The 16083-nt window shown below is 41.8% G+C and overlaps 1 long non-coding RNA gene and 1 other non-coding gene across 2 annotated transcripts in view; one reads left to right on the top strand and one right to left on the bottom strand.

Moving 5' to 3' along the window:
* The window catches only part of LOC108540148 (uncharacterized), a 27161-nt gene extending 12732 nt beyond the window's left edge, over positions 1–14429 (top strand). Inside the window, exons 3-4 of the long non-coding RNA XR_001888609.1 lie at positions 5886–5976; positions 14153–14429. This is a non-coding gene — a long non-coding RNA (uncharacterized LOC108540148). The remainder of the gene's footprint in view (positions 1–5885; positions 5977–14152) is intronic.
* On the bottom strand, positions 9557–9661 carry TRNAL-CAA (transfer RNA leucine (anticodon CAA)). The gene is made up of 2 exons: positions 9624–9661; positions 9557–9601 (listed from the first exon to the last, which is right to left on the bottom strand). It is a non-coding gene; the product is annotated as a tRNA-Leu (tRNA).
* Positions 14430–16083: the final 1654 nt, after the last annotated feature.

The following is a 16083-nucleotide window of genomic DNA, read 5'->3' as shown; positions in this document are numbered from 1 at the left end:
GGGAGGGAGGGAGGGAAGGAAGGAAGGAGGGAGGAAGGGAGGGAGGGAAGGAAGGAAGGGAGAAAGAGAAAGAAAGAAAGAAAGAAGAAAAAAATGACAGAAAATAGTCGGTTGCCTGCAGGTTGGGGGAGGTTGGGAGATGGGGAGTAACTGCTAAGGAGTATTTTTTTTTCCTTTGAGGTGATAAAAATGTTCTAACTCTGATGTTGATAATGTTTGTACAACTCTGAATATTGCAAAAGTGATTGAATTGAATGGTGTGTAAATTATATCTCAATAAAGCTGGTAAAAATTTAGTGATTCAATAAAATCCTTTATTTGATCAATGTACAGTATTGTGTCAGTTGAGACAAAAGTTACATTCGAATATAGATTTAGATTTTATATCTTCAGCTTCTATCTAGAAAGAAAAGGCATTCACTAGTAATTATTAGGATGATTGTTCATTGTTATATACACATAACCTCAGTGACTTATCTGATAGTCCTTTAACAGACAGGAGTACTAGTGTAGTTACTTTGTTTTTATGTAACCAGGTAGGTCTTATGTTATGTCTCATTTGTCTGAATGAAAGATTATTGAGTCTTTAGCAGGGGAAATGAGATAATCTCTGCACTGAAGATTATTTTAATGAGTAGTATCAAGTAATGATATACACAAAATGGGAAATAATCTTGGCCTTAATGAACCATGTATTCTATATGTAGAGGGTGAGTGGGCGAATCACTCGAGGTCAGGAGTTTGAGACCAGCCTGGTCAACATGAAGAAACCCCGTCTCTACCAAAAAATACAAAAATTAGCCAGGCGTGGTGGTGCGCGCCTGTAGTCCCAGCTATTCAGGAGTCTGAGGCAGGAGAATCCCTGGAACTGGCAAGGCAGTGGTTGCAGTGAGCCAAGACCGCGCCATTGCACTTTAGCCTGGGTGACAGAGCAAGACTCTGTCTCAAGAAAGAAAGAGAGAAAGAGAGAGAGAGAAAGAAAGAGAGAAGGAAGGAAGGAGGGAAGAAAGGGAGGGAAAGAGAGGGAAGGAAGGAAGGAGGGAAGGAAGGAAGGAAGGAAGGAAGGAAGGAAGGAAGGAAGGAAGGAAGGAAGGAAGGAAGGAAGGAAAGAGAGAGACGCAATTTAATTCACTTCAACTGTAGTTGAGCATTTGGGGTGGGGTGCGGGGTTGGGGTGAGGGGTTGGAGACAAGCCCAGGCTGGTCTTGAACTCTTGGTCTCATGTGATCCTCTCTCCTCAGCCTCACCCAAGTGTTAGGATTATAGGTGTAAACCACTGTGCCCAGCAGGACGGTCAAGAAAATTGAAACTGGAAAGTACCTTGGCCTTTTACCCCAAATCTACACAATTTTACACAGTGGCAGTGCTTTTTCCTCTAACCCTATAATAGAATTCTGCAGGATAATTATTTCAGGGAGTTCACCTTTTGTTTTATTAGAGAGTTAAGTAACATTGGGAGGTTGGGGCGATTTTGGAAGCTTCTGGAAATAAAGGGGGCTTTAACAGACATTAACTTCATCCGGCCTTGCAGATAAATGCCACTTTACTTTGAAAAGCAGTAGGTGGGGGTGGGGGGCGAGACATAGGAAATTCTATCAGTTTTGTAAAAACTTTTAGAGGATAATGTACTCTGTTCCATGAAAGAATCAGAAATGTGAGCAATGCAGGAAGAAGTAGGGTAAATCCAGACACGCATGATGGGTTCCAGATGAGAAACTATTATCTTCCATAGTGAATTCTGAAATGAATTTAAAATCTCCTATTACATAGTCTGCAGTTTACCTTGTTTTCTTGTTGGAGAAAATGGTTTTGTGGAGTCCAAGTGTGCAGAGGGCACCTAGGATTCCAGAGTTAATGGGACTGGAGGGAAAAAAGCATAACCTGACCCAGAGTCTGCTGCTCACCGCTCCAAAGCCAAATATTAGAGGGGAGGTTTGGTGGGAGGAAAAGCGGCTTTTAATCTGAGATCCAGCAAACTGAGAAGATGGAACACTAGTGTTCTAAACTACCATCTTAAATTTTAAAATTTACCATAGGGTGTTTGTTTGTTTGTGACAGAGTCTCACTCTGTTGCCCAGGCTGGAGGCCAGTGGCACAATCTTGGCTCACTGCAACGTCTGCCTCCCGGGTTCAAGTGATTCTCCTGCCTCAGGCTCCTGAGTAGCTGGGACTACAGGCATCTGATACCACACCCAGCTAATTTTTGTATTTTTAGTACAGACAGGGTTTCACCATGTTGGCCAGGCTGGTCTTGAACTCCTCCCCTCAAGTGATTCACCTGCCTCAGCCTCCCAAAATGCTGGGATTACAGGCGAGAGCCCCCACTCCCAGCCTACCATAGGGTTTTAAAATTGACATTTAATATGCGAGGTATGCGGAAGTGGCGCAGGGTGCAGGGTCTGTTTCTTGTTCCCATGGCTGTCTTGGATAGTTGCCTGTCCAGAGGCCTGGTTGGCTTTATCTTGACTTTGGCCGGATGGTGAGGATAATTGTTTGAGACTCCCGCCAAGTGGGAGGATTCTGCAAGGCGGGCTAAAGTGCCCGGTTGGTTTCAAGATTAGCTGTTGTGGATTCTTAAATTGGAGCATAATCAGATAAGCATGCATTGCCGAAGGGTAGGGTCTAGAGAGGGAAAGAATGGAGAGGTGAGAGGGGAGAAAAGGAAGAAAAAGAAAGTGGGTGATTTTTAAAACTGAGGTGTCTGGTTATAAGAGAGAGAATGAGGAGAATGAGGAAGCAAAGTGAGAAACAAAAGGGAAGTTTTCACAGAAAACATTACCACGGTCATTAATTTTGAGGCTAATACTTCAAACCTCCCTATTCATTTACCCTATTTTCTCTCCTTTTATTTCTTGTCATCATTACCTTGAAGTTAATGCAAATAAGAATAAGGGAGGAGACCACCACTCATATTGTCTTATGCCCATTCTGCCTCCAAGGAAAGAAGTAGTAAAAACTAAACGGCAGAAATGGAATCCACAGGCAGACGGCCCAGCACCACGCCCTGAGCCTGGTAGTTAAAAAGCAACCCCTGACCTAACTGCTTGTGTTATCTACAGATTTCAGACATTGTATGGAAAAGCATCGTGAAAATCCCTGTCCTGTTCTGTTCCATTCTGATTACCGGTGCATGCAGCCCCCAGTCACTACCCCTGCTTGCTCAATCAATCACAACCCTCTCACGCGGACCCCCTTAGAGTTATAAGCCCTTAAAGGGACAGGAATTGCTCACTCAGGGAGCTTGGTTTTTAGAGACACGAGTCCGCTGATGCTCCCTGCTGAATAAAGCCCTTTCCTTCTACAACTCGGTGTCTGAGGGGTTCTTGTCGGCGGCTCGTCCTGCTACAAGAATTGGAAAACTTACATAAAAGCACTTGTATATAACAATGTAAATGTCATAGAATTTCTCAATAAATGACCATTACTATTTCAAACAAAAAAAGAACACTGATCAGCCAAAAAATTAGTTTATGTTGGAGGGTGCTTGCTAAGATGTAGTGAGATTGATATCTGTAGTCTCTACTTTTTAACAGATTTGTTATAAGATATAATGACAACAAATTCAGTTAAAAATCTAATTGACTTTTGAGATTCATGAATGAGGCATAAATCCATTATACAAAAGAGAATGAAGGTTCCCACTGGGCAGTAGCAGAACAATATGTTTTGTAAAGTGGGAAAGGAAGCAGAAAAATAGTAGGGGATAGCTGATTCATGAACGTCAGGTTGCTTTTCTTGTGAGACTTATGTTAAAGAAAAAATTATTCAATGATACTTGTTGCTAAAGCACAGTAGGGAAGACTGTGTTCAGGACCATTGCAATAGGTATAGAGACCACTGTAACGGGGTCTTGCAGTGTGGAGAGAGATTGGGCTTGTTAAACGAAAATTATAAGAGGCCATTGTTTTGGACTGAACTCCTGTGCTAGGCCCCAGTACACCAGGCCAAACCAAAATAGAACCACTCATGCTAAATGCCACATAATCAAACTTTAAGGAAGCAGATAGATCCCCTAACAGTCTAACGTTTCCTGAACACAGGAGATAGATGCCAGTCAACCTGAATTAGGTTAACAAGAAAATCCCCTCTCCTTTAACTCTTACAAAAAAAGGAACTTGAAGTAACCTGATGTTAACCAACCAGCATTTTCCCCCTGTATTGTTGTTTCCTTGTTCCCACCTTACAAAATCCATTGTTCTGCTATTGCCGAGTGGGAGCTTTCATTCTATTTTGTAGAATGGAGGCTGACCTAATTCATTAATCACAAATAAAAGACAATTAGATCTGTAACTCAATTTGTTTTAATTTTGGCTGTTGACAGGCTCTACTCCATAGCATGGGCAAGTGGAAATGTATAGCCAAGGATCAGGGTGGGAGTCAATGGATGGTAAATTACTAAGAGGAAACATCAGGGATAAGCAGAATTCTGGCTAACCCAACCTAACGGGTTTCTTGTTGAACACCTGCCAGGGTGATCAGACATCACCTGGCCAATGGTGGAGGATGAGGAACCTCATCAGATATGAGGATGATCAGATATCAAGGATGACGGGTTCTTGCTAAACTGATGTAGCAGGGTTCTTTACTAAATGGATTTTACAAGGCAGTGCACAGATGGGTCTAGGAGAAGGTTCAGAAGTCTGACTAAAGTTTGGCCAAGCAAAGAATTTTTATGAGTTAAAACAGAGGGGACTTCTTTGTTAATCTGACTCAGGTTGACTGGAATCTCCTCTTTTCAGGAAAACCTGGTCTGTTTGGGGGACCTGTTTCACTAAAGCAACAATTTGATTTTATGGCATTTAGCATAAGTGACTCTATTTTGGTTTGGTTTGTCGTGTTGGGGCTTAGTGTTTTTGTCAATCCAAAACAAGAGCTTTTCATAATTTTTGTTTAAAAAATTCAACTCTAAAACCCAATTCTGGCCGGACCCGGTGGCTCATGCCTGTAATCCTAGCACTTTGGGAGGCCCAGGCGGACAGATCACCTGAGGTCAGGAGTTTGAGAACACCCTGACCAACATGGAGAAACCCCTATCTCTACTAAAAATATAAAGTTAGCTGGGCGTGCCTATTAAGCCCAGCTACTCCGGAGGCTGAGCCAGGAGAATCACTTGAATCCGGGAGGCAGAGGTTGCGGTGTCCCGAGATCATGCCATTGCACTCTAGTCTGGGCGACAAGAGCAAAATTCTGTCTCAAAACAACAACAACAACAGCAAAAAACAATTCTATGAAATCATATTAGCTGAATAGTGGACGGATGTGTTCAGTTTTGAAGGTAATAATCGCATCAATGTCTCATGTGAATGCTGTCAGAAAAAAGTATAAACAAGTTTCAAATGGGGAAAAAAGATTCCTGAGTACCTTGTCAGGGGCATTTTTCATCGATTTTGTGTTATCTTACAACTCTTCAAATTATAGAAAATTGAGAATAGTCCAAATGATTTTCATCCATAGAAATACAAATGAACTATGTTCAGTGGAATGCAATTGATCATTGCTCTGAATATTGACACGTTTTAAAAAAGTTTATTGGGTTGGGCATGGTGGCTCACGTAATCCTAGCACTTTGGGAGGTCGAGGCTGGTGGATCACTTGAGGCCAGGAGTGAGACCCCATCTCTATAAAAAAATTTAAACATTAGCCAGAAGTGGTGGTGCATGCCCCAGCTACTTGGGAAGCTGAGATGGGAGAATCGCTTGAGCCCTGGAGGTGGAGGCTGCAGTGAGCATGCAGTAGGCCGTGATCACATCACTGCATTCCAGCCTAGACAACAGACTGAGAACCTGTTTCAAAAAAAAAGAAGTTAATTTTTGTTAAGAAATAGTTACAGAATTTTACAAAACTACTCTTTAAGAGGAAATTTATCTTTCCCGTTTCACTCACAGATGCCTCTTGGAATTACCAAGAAGATACTTCAGCCCTTTTTCCCCGCCTTTCCTTTGCTTTTCCATATAGGAAGAGGAATGATTAATCTGAGTAAGTGTTAATAAGCGTTTTTACCTTCTTTGGCTCACATTTCTGTTTTGGGTGGCATTAATGTTGTCGATAGAAAGAGTCAAACTCTGTAAAATATTTGAAGAGATTTATTCTGAGCCAAATGTGAATGAACAATGGCCTGTGACACAGCCCCCAGGAAATCCTGAGAACATGTGCCCAAAATGTTTTGGCTACAACTTGGCTTTATACATTTTAAGGAGACATTAGACATCAATCAATACATATAAGACATACATTGGGTGGGTCTGGAAATGCAGAACTGAAAGTGGGGGTGCTTCCAAGTCACAGGCAGATTAAAAGATTTTCTAATTGGCAATTGGTTGAGTTATTATCAACAGAAAGTAATGGGATAAAGGGTTGTGAAGACCAAGCTTTTATCATGCAGATGAAACCTCCAGGTAGCAGGCTTCAGAGAGAATACATTGTAAATTTTTCTTATTAGACTTAAAGAGTTTTTTTTTTTTTTGAGACAGAGTCATACTCTGTCACCCAGGCTGGAATGCAGGATGATCTCAGCTCACTGCAACCTCCGCCTCCCGGGTTCAAGCGATTCTCATGACTCAGCCTCCCAAGTAGATGGGATTACAGGCATGTGCAACTATGCCCAAATTATTTTATTTATTTATTTTGTATTTTAGTAGAGACAGGGTTTCACTATGTTGCCCAGGCTGGTCTCAAACTCCTGGATGCCAACAATCTTCCCACATCGGCCTACCAAAGTGGTGGGATTATAGGCATAAACCACTACGCCCAGCCTAAAATTAACTTTTTAAATCAAATGTAACAGGCTCAGAAAAGTAATTTATGGCAGCATCCTTGCTTTTTTTCCTCTGGAAATTAACAGGAGAAACAGCTGCTATCTCCTCCTCCTCATACAATCTTCTTTTTTCCAACTCACCTGGTTCTGCAAAAGGAACTGTAATTTTTTTTTAGAGTCATCAAAGGTACTTATCTGCTCATCTGAAAAAATCATCATTAGGGTAGCGGCTGTACATGAACATGTTATATTATACCTTATATACATATTTATTTATTTATTTATTTATTTATTTATTTAGAGACAGAGTCTCACTCTTGTCACCTAGGCTAGAGTGCAATGACGCGATCTCGGCTCACTGCAACCTCTGCCTCCCTGGTTCAAGCGATTCTCCTGCCTCAGCCTCCTGGGCAGCTGGGATTACAGGTGCCCACCAACATGCCTGGCTAATTTTTGTATTTTTAGTAGACACGGGGTTTCACCATGTTGGCCAGGCTGGTCTCGAACTCCTGACCTCAGGTGATCCACCCACCTCGGCTTCCCAAAGTGCTGGGATTACAGGAATGAGCCACTGCGCCCGGCCAACTTTTATATATTTAATAATAGTAATAGAAATTGTATGACAATTAGTTTCATTTCCCTGACATAAGCTTTTAAATTCCATTTCATATCTCACTTTCCCACAGTTAATTTAAGTATGGCAGGAATCTGGGACAGTCTGGAAGTACTGTACTTAAAACTGTTTGGTTCAGGGGCGGGACGTGGTGGCTCACGCCTGTAATCCCAGCACTTTGGAAGGCCAAGGCGGGCACATCACCTAAGGTGAAGTAGTGAAACCCCATCTCTACTAAAAATACACAAAAATTAGCCGAGCATGCTTGTAGTCCCAGCTACTCGGGAGGCTGAGGCAGGAGAATCGCTTGAACTCAGGAGGCGGAGGTTGCAGTGAGCTGAGATCATGCCATTGCACTCCAGCCTGGGTGACAAGAGCGAAACTCAATCTCAAAAACAAAAAACTATTTGGTTCAAGCTATCTGAATTCAGAATGTTGCTTCTCAAATGGAACAACTGGATTTTGTCTATGATGAATGTCTCCTGAGAATTCTATTGTCGGATAAAGCAGCTTTCTTTCCTTCTGTCCGGTCTCATATTCTATGAGGCTAAAATCAATAATCAATGTGTTAATCTGTCTAGGAGCTGAAAAAAATAAAAATAATTTTAAAATTGAAATTAAAATCACTTAATCAAATAGTTATGAGTGATCGTAATGACAGAGAAATATATGGTTATGCAGATACGAGTCTTCAATAGCTTGTATTAGACATTTAGATCTAAGCTTAGATCTAGAATTTACATTCTCCTGAAAAATAAGGAAATCTTGTAATGCGGAAATAAGTTGAAAAGAAAAAGAAAGAAAAAACAGTTTTAAAGGAAATCTTGGAATTTGGTGTTCCTGAGGCAGAGCCAAAGTCGTTTAACTAGAATATAAGCTCCGCAAGGGCAGAAAAAAAAATTTCTTCATCTTTAATTTTATATTTTTACTCCTATATCCTCTGGGCTGCATCCCCTGACGTATAGTAATCATTCATTAAATTACGATAATTGAAAGTATTCTAAATGTTGAGTTAAAAAAATGAAGTGGTTATATCCATGCTGTAGAATGATTTGCAATATTTTCCTTTTTTCTTTTTTGGAGACAGAGTCTCCCTCTGTCGCCCAACTTGGAGTGCAGTGGTGCGATCTCGGCTCACTGCAACGTTCGCCTCCGGGGTTCAAGCGACCTCCCTGCCTCAGCCTCCCAAGTAGCTGGGATTATAGGCGTGCACCACCACACCCGACTGATTTTTAGTAGAGGACAGGGTTTAACCATGTTGGCCGGGCTGGTCTCGAACTCTTGACCTCAGGTGATCCGCCCGCCTCAGCCTCCCAAAGTGCTGGGATTACAGGTGTGAGCCACTGCCCCCGGCCAGCAATATTTCTTTTGTAAGAGAAAAGAATGAGTGTTCTACATGGAAAGAACCCAAGATATATTAAGTGAAAAATGTCATAGAACCCTATGTATAGTAGTATGACTACATTTCTGTAAAAAAACCCAAAATGTTATACATATATGCGAATGCAGAGAAAAAAGAACTGTAAGAAATACAATAAATTTTTCACGGTGATTACATTTGGGAGAGGAAGGTACAGCTTTCATATTTCATTCAGTGGTTAAAATGGTACTCAATTTTGACTGAACAGTAATGATCAGATGCCGAAACGAGTGTGAATGTGCATAGTTTACGAAAGACATTTTTGAGAACTGGCTACATGAGTTTTGAAAATAGGAGAGCAGAGGACCTGTGTAAGATTTTTAAAGAGACTGCACTGTCACGAGCCACAGGGCTGTGAGATCGGTAAGAAAGTGCTACAGGAAGTATCCAGGGGAGGGCTTGGATCTGAGACACAGCGTGTGAGCCTGGTGGAGAAGTGGGAAAAGAACTCGCCCAGAGCCCCTTCTCTCCATTCCCTCGGCGAGGCAGGAAGCTACCTGGGTTCCGAATCCCACGACTTCCGGATTATCTCGCATTGCAGCACAGACACCAACCTCTAGTAATCTCTGCCATTTATTAGGCGTTTTTTACCCCAAATCTCGCGGCTTCGTAAAAATATCGCGATGCTTCCACTTTTAATGTTTTAGTTTGAACAATCCCTTTGAGAAAATTTAAAAGCCGATTCTTAAAATATACGTTGGTAATTGTTTATGCCTACTGCTGAGATCAAGATATCTCAAAAGTAATTTTAGGAAAAATAAAAACTATGTGTCAGAAGTGGGATTCGAACCCACGCCTCCATTGGAGACCAGAATCCCCAGCGCGGGGAAGCGAAGCTTGAGTCTGGCGCCTTAGACCACTCGGCCATCCTGACACCCTGCACTGAAGAGGCGATTTTTCCGCTAAAATAGAGATCAACAAGCAATGATTTTTTTTTTTTTTTTTGCGACGTGCACGCACGCAGAAACGCGATGACGTCAGGGTTGCTCGGTAACAGAAGGGAAGAAAGCCACTTGTGGATTAAAAAAGGGAAAGACTTCGCAGAACTAGAAAATGTTTATGCATAAAACTGGATCAAGTCTCTTACGGGCCTTACAACTGTCATCCCCATCTCGAAAAACGCGTGCAATTTTTTTTTTTTTTTTTTTGCCTCCAGCCTGCCCAGGTTTCAGGAAGGAAAGAACATCTTTTGCTTGGGTCGCTGCATCGGCTCTCCAGCGTCTGATGTTTACTGAAATCTTGATTATGGTTAGCCTCCCCCTAGGACTTCATTGTTTGGAAGACGATGAGGAACAAAACAAAACCCTAACAAAAGACCCCGGTTCTATGGCAAGGTCCCCTTTTAGCCCTTCTATTTTGGTTCCATTTGTCACTGCCTTGCCACTCGTCGAAGTTTGTCTTGGGCTCTGAAAGTGGCAGCCGGGAACGGCTGGGAACGTCCGTACAGGGACCACATGGGCAAGGCTGGTGTCCGCGCCGAGGGATCGGCCATCCCAGGTCCGGGGAAACTCCGGGAGCGACGCGCTCGCCCGCGGCCTTCCTTATCGCTCTCAGATATTGCCGATTAATGGACACCGAGTGTCCACTGTCAGGTCGGGGAACACGGCGGCAGTTTTTAAGGGAGTGCACCACATCGCCTGACCCACTTTTCTAGCTGTTCCTCAGCCTTCGCCAAGCAATCTGAGCACCAGGCTGGGAAACCCCGAGGTCACAAATTTTAATGGAGCCCTGAAACTAAACAGAAATCATGCCTCCCACTAGAACAAGAGCCCCTAGAGGCCAGGGACACTGCTAAAATAACATGTGTAGACCAATGCCGTCCAGGTAACAGTGCCTGGCAAACACGGTAGAGGTTCAATAAATATATTTTAACTCAACCGTCTTAACTCTTGTATTTGGGGCTGTGAAGTTCAGATAGAGGAAATATAAAGTTGGATATTTTAATTAGATTTTGTCCTAATAGGTTACTTTTTGTATTTATTAACATTAAAAAATTTTATTTTCCTTTTTGTAAGGCAAAGTTAAGTCTCTTTTCTGCATGGAAAAATAACCGAGTTTCAGTAGGCTCTTTCTTAATTTCCATTGACTTCCTTGGTTTCATATCCTATTTTTGATAGAGAGAAAATTAGTAGTGAGAAGTACAGTGAACACTGGTTCCCCAGTCTCCCTCCAATACATGAGATTTGTATATTTTCTTTCGATTGGAAGGAAATTGTCCAGGAAGTGATTCCCAACATGGCAACTGTAATCTTAACCCTATTTATAATTATTTTTTTCTAATTACAAAGTACACACAAATTGTAGAACATACAAACATGTCAAAAATTAAAATTACTCATAATCTCACTAGTCAGAAGTAACTATTAACATTTTTATGTATTTAGTCTTTCATATGGCATACATTTTTTCCAAAAAATGGTCATGTGCGGTAATTTGATAACTTGCTTTCTAAATGAGTATATTACGAACATATATACCTGCTAAGTACTATAGATATTTTGTATACATCTTTTTTTTTTTTTTTTTGAGACAGAGTCTCGCTCTGTCGCCCAGGCAGGAGTACAGTGGCGCGATCTCGGCTCACTGCAAGCTCCGCCTCCCGGCTTCACGCCATTCTCCTGCCTCAGCCTCCCGAGCAGCTGGGACTACAGGCGCCCGTCACCACCACCGTTAGCCCGGCTAATTTTTTTTTTTTTTTTTTTTTAATTCACGTGTTGGCCAGGATGGTCTCGATCTCCTGACCTCGTGATCCCCCCGCCTTGGCCTCGCAAAGTGCTGGGATTACAGGAGTGAGCCACCGCGCCCGGCCTGTATAAATCTTAATTACTGCAGATATTCCATATCAAGTTGGTATTCTTGAACACTGAATTATTTCTAATTTTTTACTTTCATGAGCAATGCTGTAAAAACTATCCTTACATAAATATTTTCAAACATCCATAATTATTTCCTTAAATTTCGAAAAGTGAAACCATTACATCAATGTTTATCCAGCTTTTTTTTTTTTTTTTTTTTGACTGAGTTTTGCTCTGTTGCCCAGGCTGGAGTGCAGTGGCATGATCTCAGCTCACTGCAACCTCTGTCTCCTGGATTCAAGTAATTCTCTTGCCTCAGCCTCCCGAGTAGCTGGAACTACATGCATGCGCCACCACGCCCGGCTACTTTTTTTGTATTTTTAGAGACAGGGGTTCACCAAGTTGGTCAGGCTGGTCTCAAACTCGTGACCTCAAATGATGCGCCCGCCTCGGCCTCCCAGTGCCAGGATTACAGGCGTGACCCACCGTGCCCAGTACGTTTTAATAGGTAAAAAATGATATGGCTTTTTTTTTTTTTTTTTTTTTTTTTACAGATTTGTTGTTAGTGAGGTTCAATATTCATGTTTAAAGGGTTTTTATACTCCTTCCTCAGTAAATTGCTTACCAAATTTTTATGAGGTGTCCATCTTGCCTTATTGATTTTGTAAGACTTATTTTATGAAAAGTAAACTCTTGGGATACAGTTTCTATTTACCGAGAACCCAAGCAGAAATTCCTATCTCTTACTAACAAGAATCCCATTATGTCCCTTAAACATTTAATTATTTCAATCTTATGGAAACTAGGAGTCATACAATTAACAAGGTTCCCATGTCAATTTTTAAAACCCAACTGTAGCCCACATTTAGTGTCCTCGTAAATGTTTTCATACTATAGATTTACCTCTAATCATGGTCATTTTTTGTGCCATCTTTTTTCTTCTTCTTTTTTTTTTTGAGACGGAGTCTCACACTGTCAGCCTGGTAGGTGTGCAGCAGCGCAATCTTGGCTTGCTGCAACCTCTGCCTCCCCGGTCCAAGCAATTTTCCTGCCTTACTTAGCCTCCCAAGTAGCTGGGACTACAGGCGCCTGCCACCATGCCGGCTAATTTTGTATTTTTAGTAGAGACAGGGTTTTTCACTATGTTGGCCAGGCTGGTCTCGAACTCCTGACCTCATGATCTGCACGCCTCGGCCTCCCAAAGTGCGGGGATTACAGGTGTGAGCCACCACGCCCGGCTGAGCCATATTTTTTTTCTTTCTTCCTTTATGGCATGTTAAACTCCTGATATCTCAATTTTATGGTTCTGTTGTTGTTGTTGTTGTTGAGATGGAGTCTTGCTCTTTCGCCCAGGCTGGAGTGCAGTAGTGCAATCTTGGCTCACTGCAACCTCCGCCTCCTGGGTTCAAGCGATTCTCCCGTCTCAGCCTCCAGAGTAGCTAGGATTACAGACATGCACCACCATACCTGGCTAATTTTTGTATTTTTAGTAGAGATGGGGTTTCACCATGTTGGCCAGGCTGGTCTTGAACTCCTGACCTCAGACGATCCATCCGCCTCGGCCTCCCAAGGTGCTGGTGGGAGCCACCGAGCCCAGACATGATTTTATGTTTTAAATGGCTTTAAGTCCTTTTTGGAATAAGGTAAAATATAATTAAATATGTAAATATTTTAACTATTTACTAATAATATTTATTGCACAATAAGACTCCCCACAGGCCATTCTACATTTTTATGAAAACATCTGTAAGAATTTTAAAAGGGCTGACAAATTATTATTATTTTTTTTTTTGAGACGGAGTCTCGCTGTCGCCCAGGCTGGAGTGCAGTGGCCGGATCTCAGCTCACTGCAAGCTCCGCCTCCCGGGTTCCCGCCATTCTCCTGCCTCAGCCTCCCGAGTAGCTAGGACTACAGGCGCTGACACCTCGCCCGGCTAGTTTTTTGTATTTTTTTAGTAGAGACGGGGTTTCAACGTGTTAGCCAGGATGGTCTCGATCTCCTGACCTCGTGATCTGCCCGTCTCGGCCTCCCAAAGTGCTGGGATTACAGGCTTGAGCCACCGCGCCCGGCCCTGACAAATTATTTACAGAGGGAAGCAGGGCGACTAAAAGAGAAAGAAGCTGACAATGGTGGTCTATGAAAATGGAAAACAAAACAGGATTTCATTTCCAACCTTGAAATGAGTTCCTTGACCGTTTTGTGTGAGGTTATATAATTTGATTTTCTGATATGTCCAGGATTATGTGAGATTAACAGGGATTGGATTGGGGTGGAAATTGAGATGAGGCTGTATTCAAATGAGATTGACCATAAATTGGTAGTTGTTGAAGTTGGGAGATGATATAGGAGGGTTCGCTGTGTATTTTCTTCATTTTTGTGTATGGTTAAAGGTTTCCATAGTGAAGAGTTCATTCAATACAGAAAAAATAAAAAATCACCAAGTCTCATCAAAAGCATCTATGCTAATATTTTGGCATATTTCTTCCCAGTTTTTAAAGAAATATGTAGGTTGAAATCTTTCTAATCTAAATTAGTATTTCTCACTTTTTTCTGTTATATTCTTTTTCAGCATCAGAACCCTAAACTGGGTTTGGCAATCACATCCCATACAAATCCAAGTTCTTCACACCCTCTGAACGAAGAATCTGGTAGAGACGTGTGTATCTGTAAACGTTACCTTCAAATGTCCTGCTTACATTTTAAACTTCAAATGCAAAATTAATTCAACAGATAAGCCAGATCTAAGAAATCTATCTTCAACAGGGAAAAAGGAAATGTTATGGGGCAATACTGTCAAATGGAAGTACTGTTGGCCTGGCATGGTGGCCCATGCCTGTAATCCCAACGCTTTGGGAGGTTGAGGAGGGAGAATCCCTTGAGCCCAGGAGTTCAAGGCTGCAGTGAGTGATGATCTTGCCACTGCACTCCAGCCTTGGTGACAAAGTAAGACCCTTTCTCTAACGCTGTTTTGGTTGGGACTTATTATTATTCTCAGAGACTTCATATAGGAGGAATTTCTGGGTTCAACAAAGTACAGGATTTAGTACTGTGCTTACATCATTAAGTCAAAATTTATTGCAGGACGGAGCTAGTGGGCAAGTCTCTTAGTCTCAAGAAAAAGGGAACTAAGAAACACAGCCCAGGCATTTAGGCTTCCTCTTACATTACTGTGGTCTGCAATGAGGTCTCCTGGAGCACAGGTTTCACTTCTCCCCAGATTGTCTTTAGCTGTACTCTACTTTTTTTCACGTTATTTCCCCCTCTCCTAATTAACTAACTTTTCAAAGAATAGAAGCCATGTTCTCCTGTATTCAAGAGCAAGTTCAGCTGGGGCACCCAACAGTGGTTAAATTGTCTGTTTGAATAAAATAATGTCTTTCATTTGTGAAGAAGCAACTCAACCACCATTGGTATGCTAAGAACCTTTTTTTTATTTTGGTGGAAGGAGATACGTGATTTCCATCTATACTCTTTGGTCTGGATCTCAAATAACTAAAGGCATTAACAAATGGCTCTCATTTACTATCTGATAGCGATTTGCTCGTAATTTCATAGTGCCTTTAAGTGTTAGGCAGTTACATGCATTCTCTCATCTTCTCACTTAATTGTACATGGTGGAGGGTAGGGGCCATGTTCAGTTTCCCTTTATTCTTTGAACCTATCTCTTCTAGGCCTTGTCTGCTCTTGAGGAAGACGGTCTTCTTTGCATGTTGGCCTTTATCAGAAAAAACAACAGCACCTGAAGACACACAGGCATGTGCACGTCCGTGCATGCACAAACATACTTCCTGGAACAGCAAAATAATTAAGGAAGGAGAAGTTATTGAAACCCTAATGTATAATTAAGAATTGCAGATGTTCTGAGGAAAGAGGGGAGACAAAAGAATCACAGTGGGCCCCATATCTGCCTTTAGTGACTCAGTTTAGTGACTCAGTTCTTGAACTCAAAAGCTGCTTACCTTTCTGCAGATGAGTAAACTTAGAATCACAAGTTCATTTAATTCCATTCAAAATGGCAGGCTTTTAAAACTAAAAATGTAAATAAGAAACTATAAACACACCACCTACAAGAACTAGAAGATAACCAATAACACATGTCAACCTATGCCCTATCCTCTATCCCATCCTCTCTCACACTCCATAGGTAACCATGCTATTTTTGTTCATATTATAAAGGGTATATATAAGGTATACAGTCTTCTGAGACTTTTTTCACTAGACATTGTTGGTAAAATTCTTCACCCTCCTAGATACATCCCCATTCAAATCGCAAGAAATTTTCTTGAATCCAACAAGATTGTTTATCTCTGGTCCCGCTGATGCTGTCAATAAAAGTGCAGTAAGATGCCACTCCTAAAGCACTAGGTCTACTGGGAATAAAGTAGACCCAGTGTGGGATTCTCTAAGTAGCTTGGAGACAACTCTATCACTGGGGCAGCAAGAACCAAAAGTCCATCCCAAGGGCACGTTTCCCTGGACTGGTACAAGGTATCCTCTTTG

This window comes from Rhinopithecus bieti, unplaced genomic scaffold (assembly GCF_001698545.2).
Source record: "Rhinopithecus bieti isolate Rb0 unplaced genomic scaffold, ASM169854v2 scaffold_18466, whole genome shotgun sequence".
In the NCBI taxonomy this organism is placed as follows: domain Eukaryota; kingdom Metazoa; phylum Chordata; class Mammalia; order Primates; family Cercopithecidae; genus Rhinopithecus; species Rhinopithecus bieti.
Note: the sequence above shows the minus strand (reverse complement) of the source record. Positions and strands in the feature narration are given on the sequence as shown.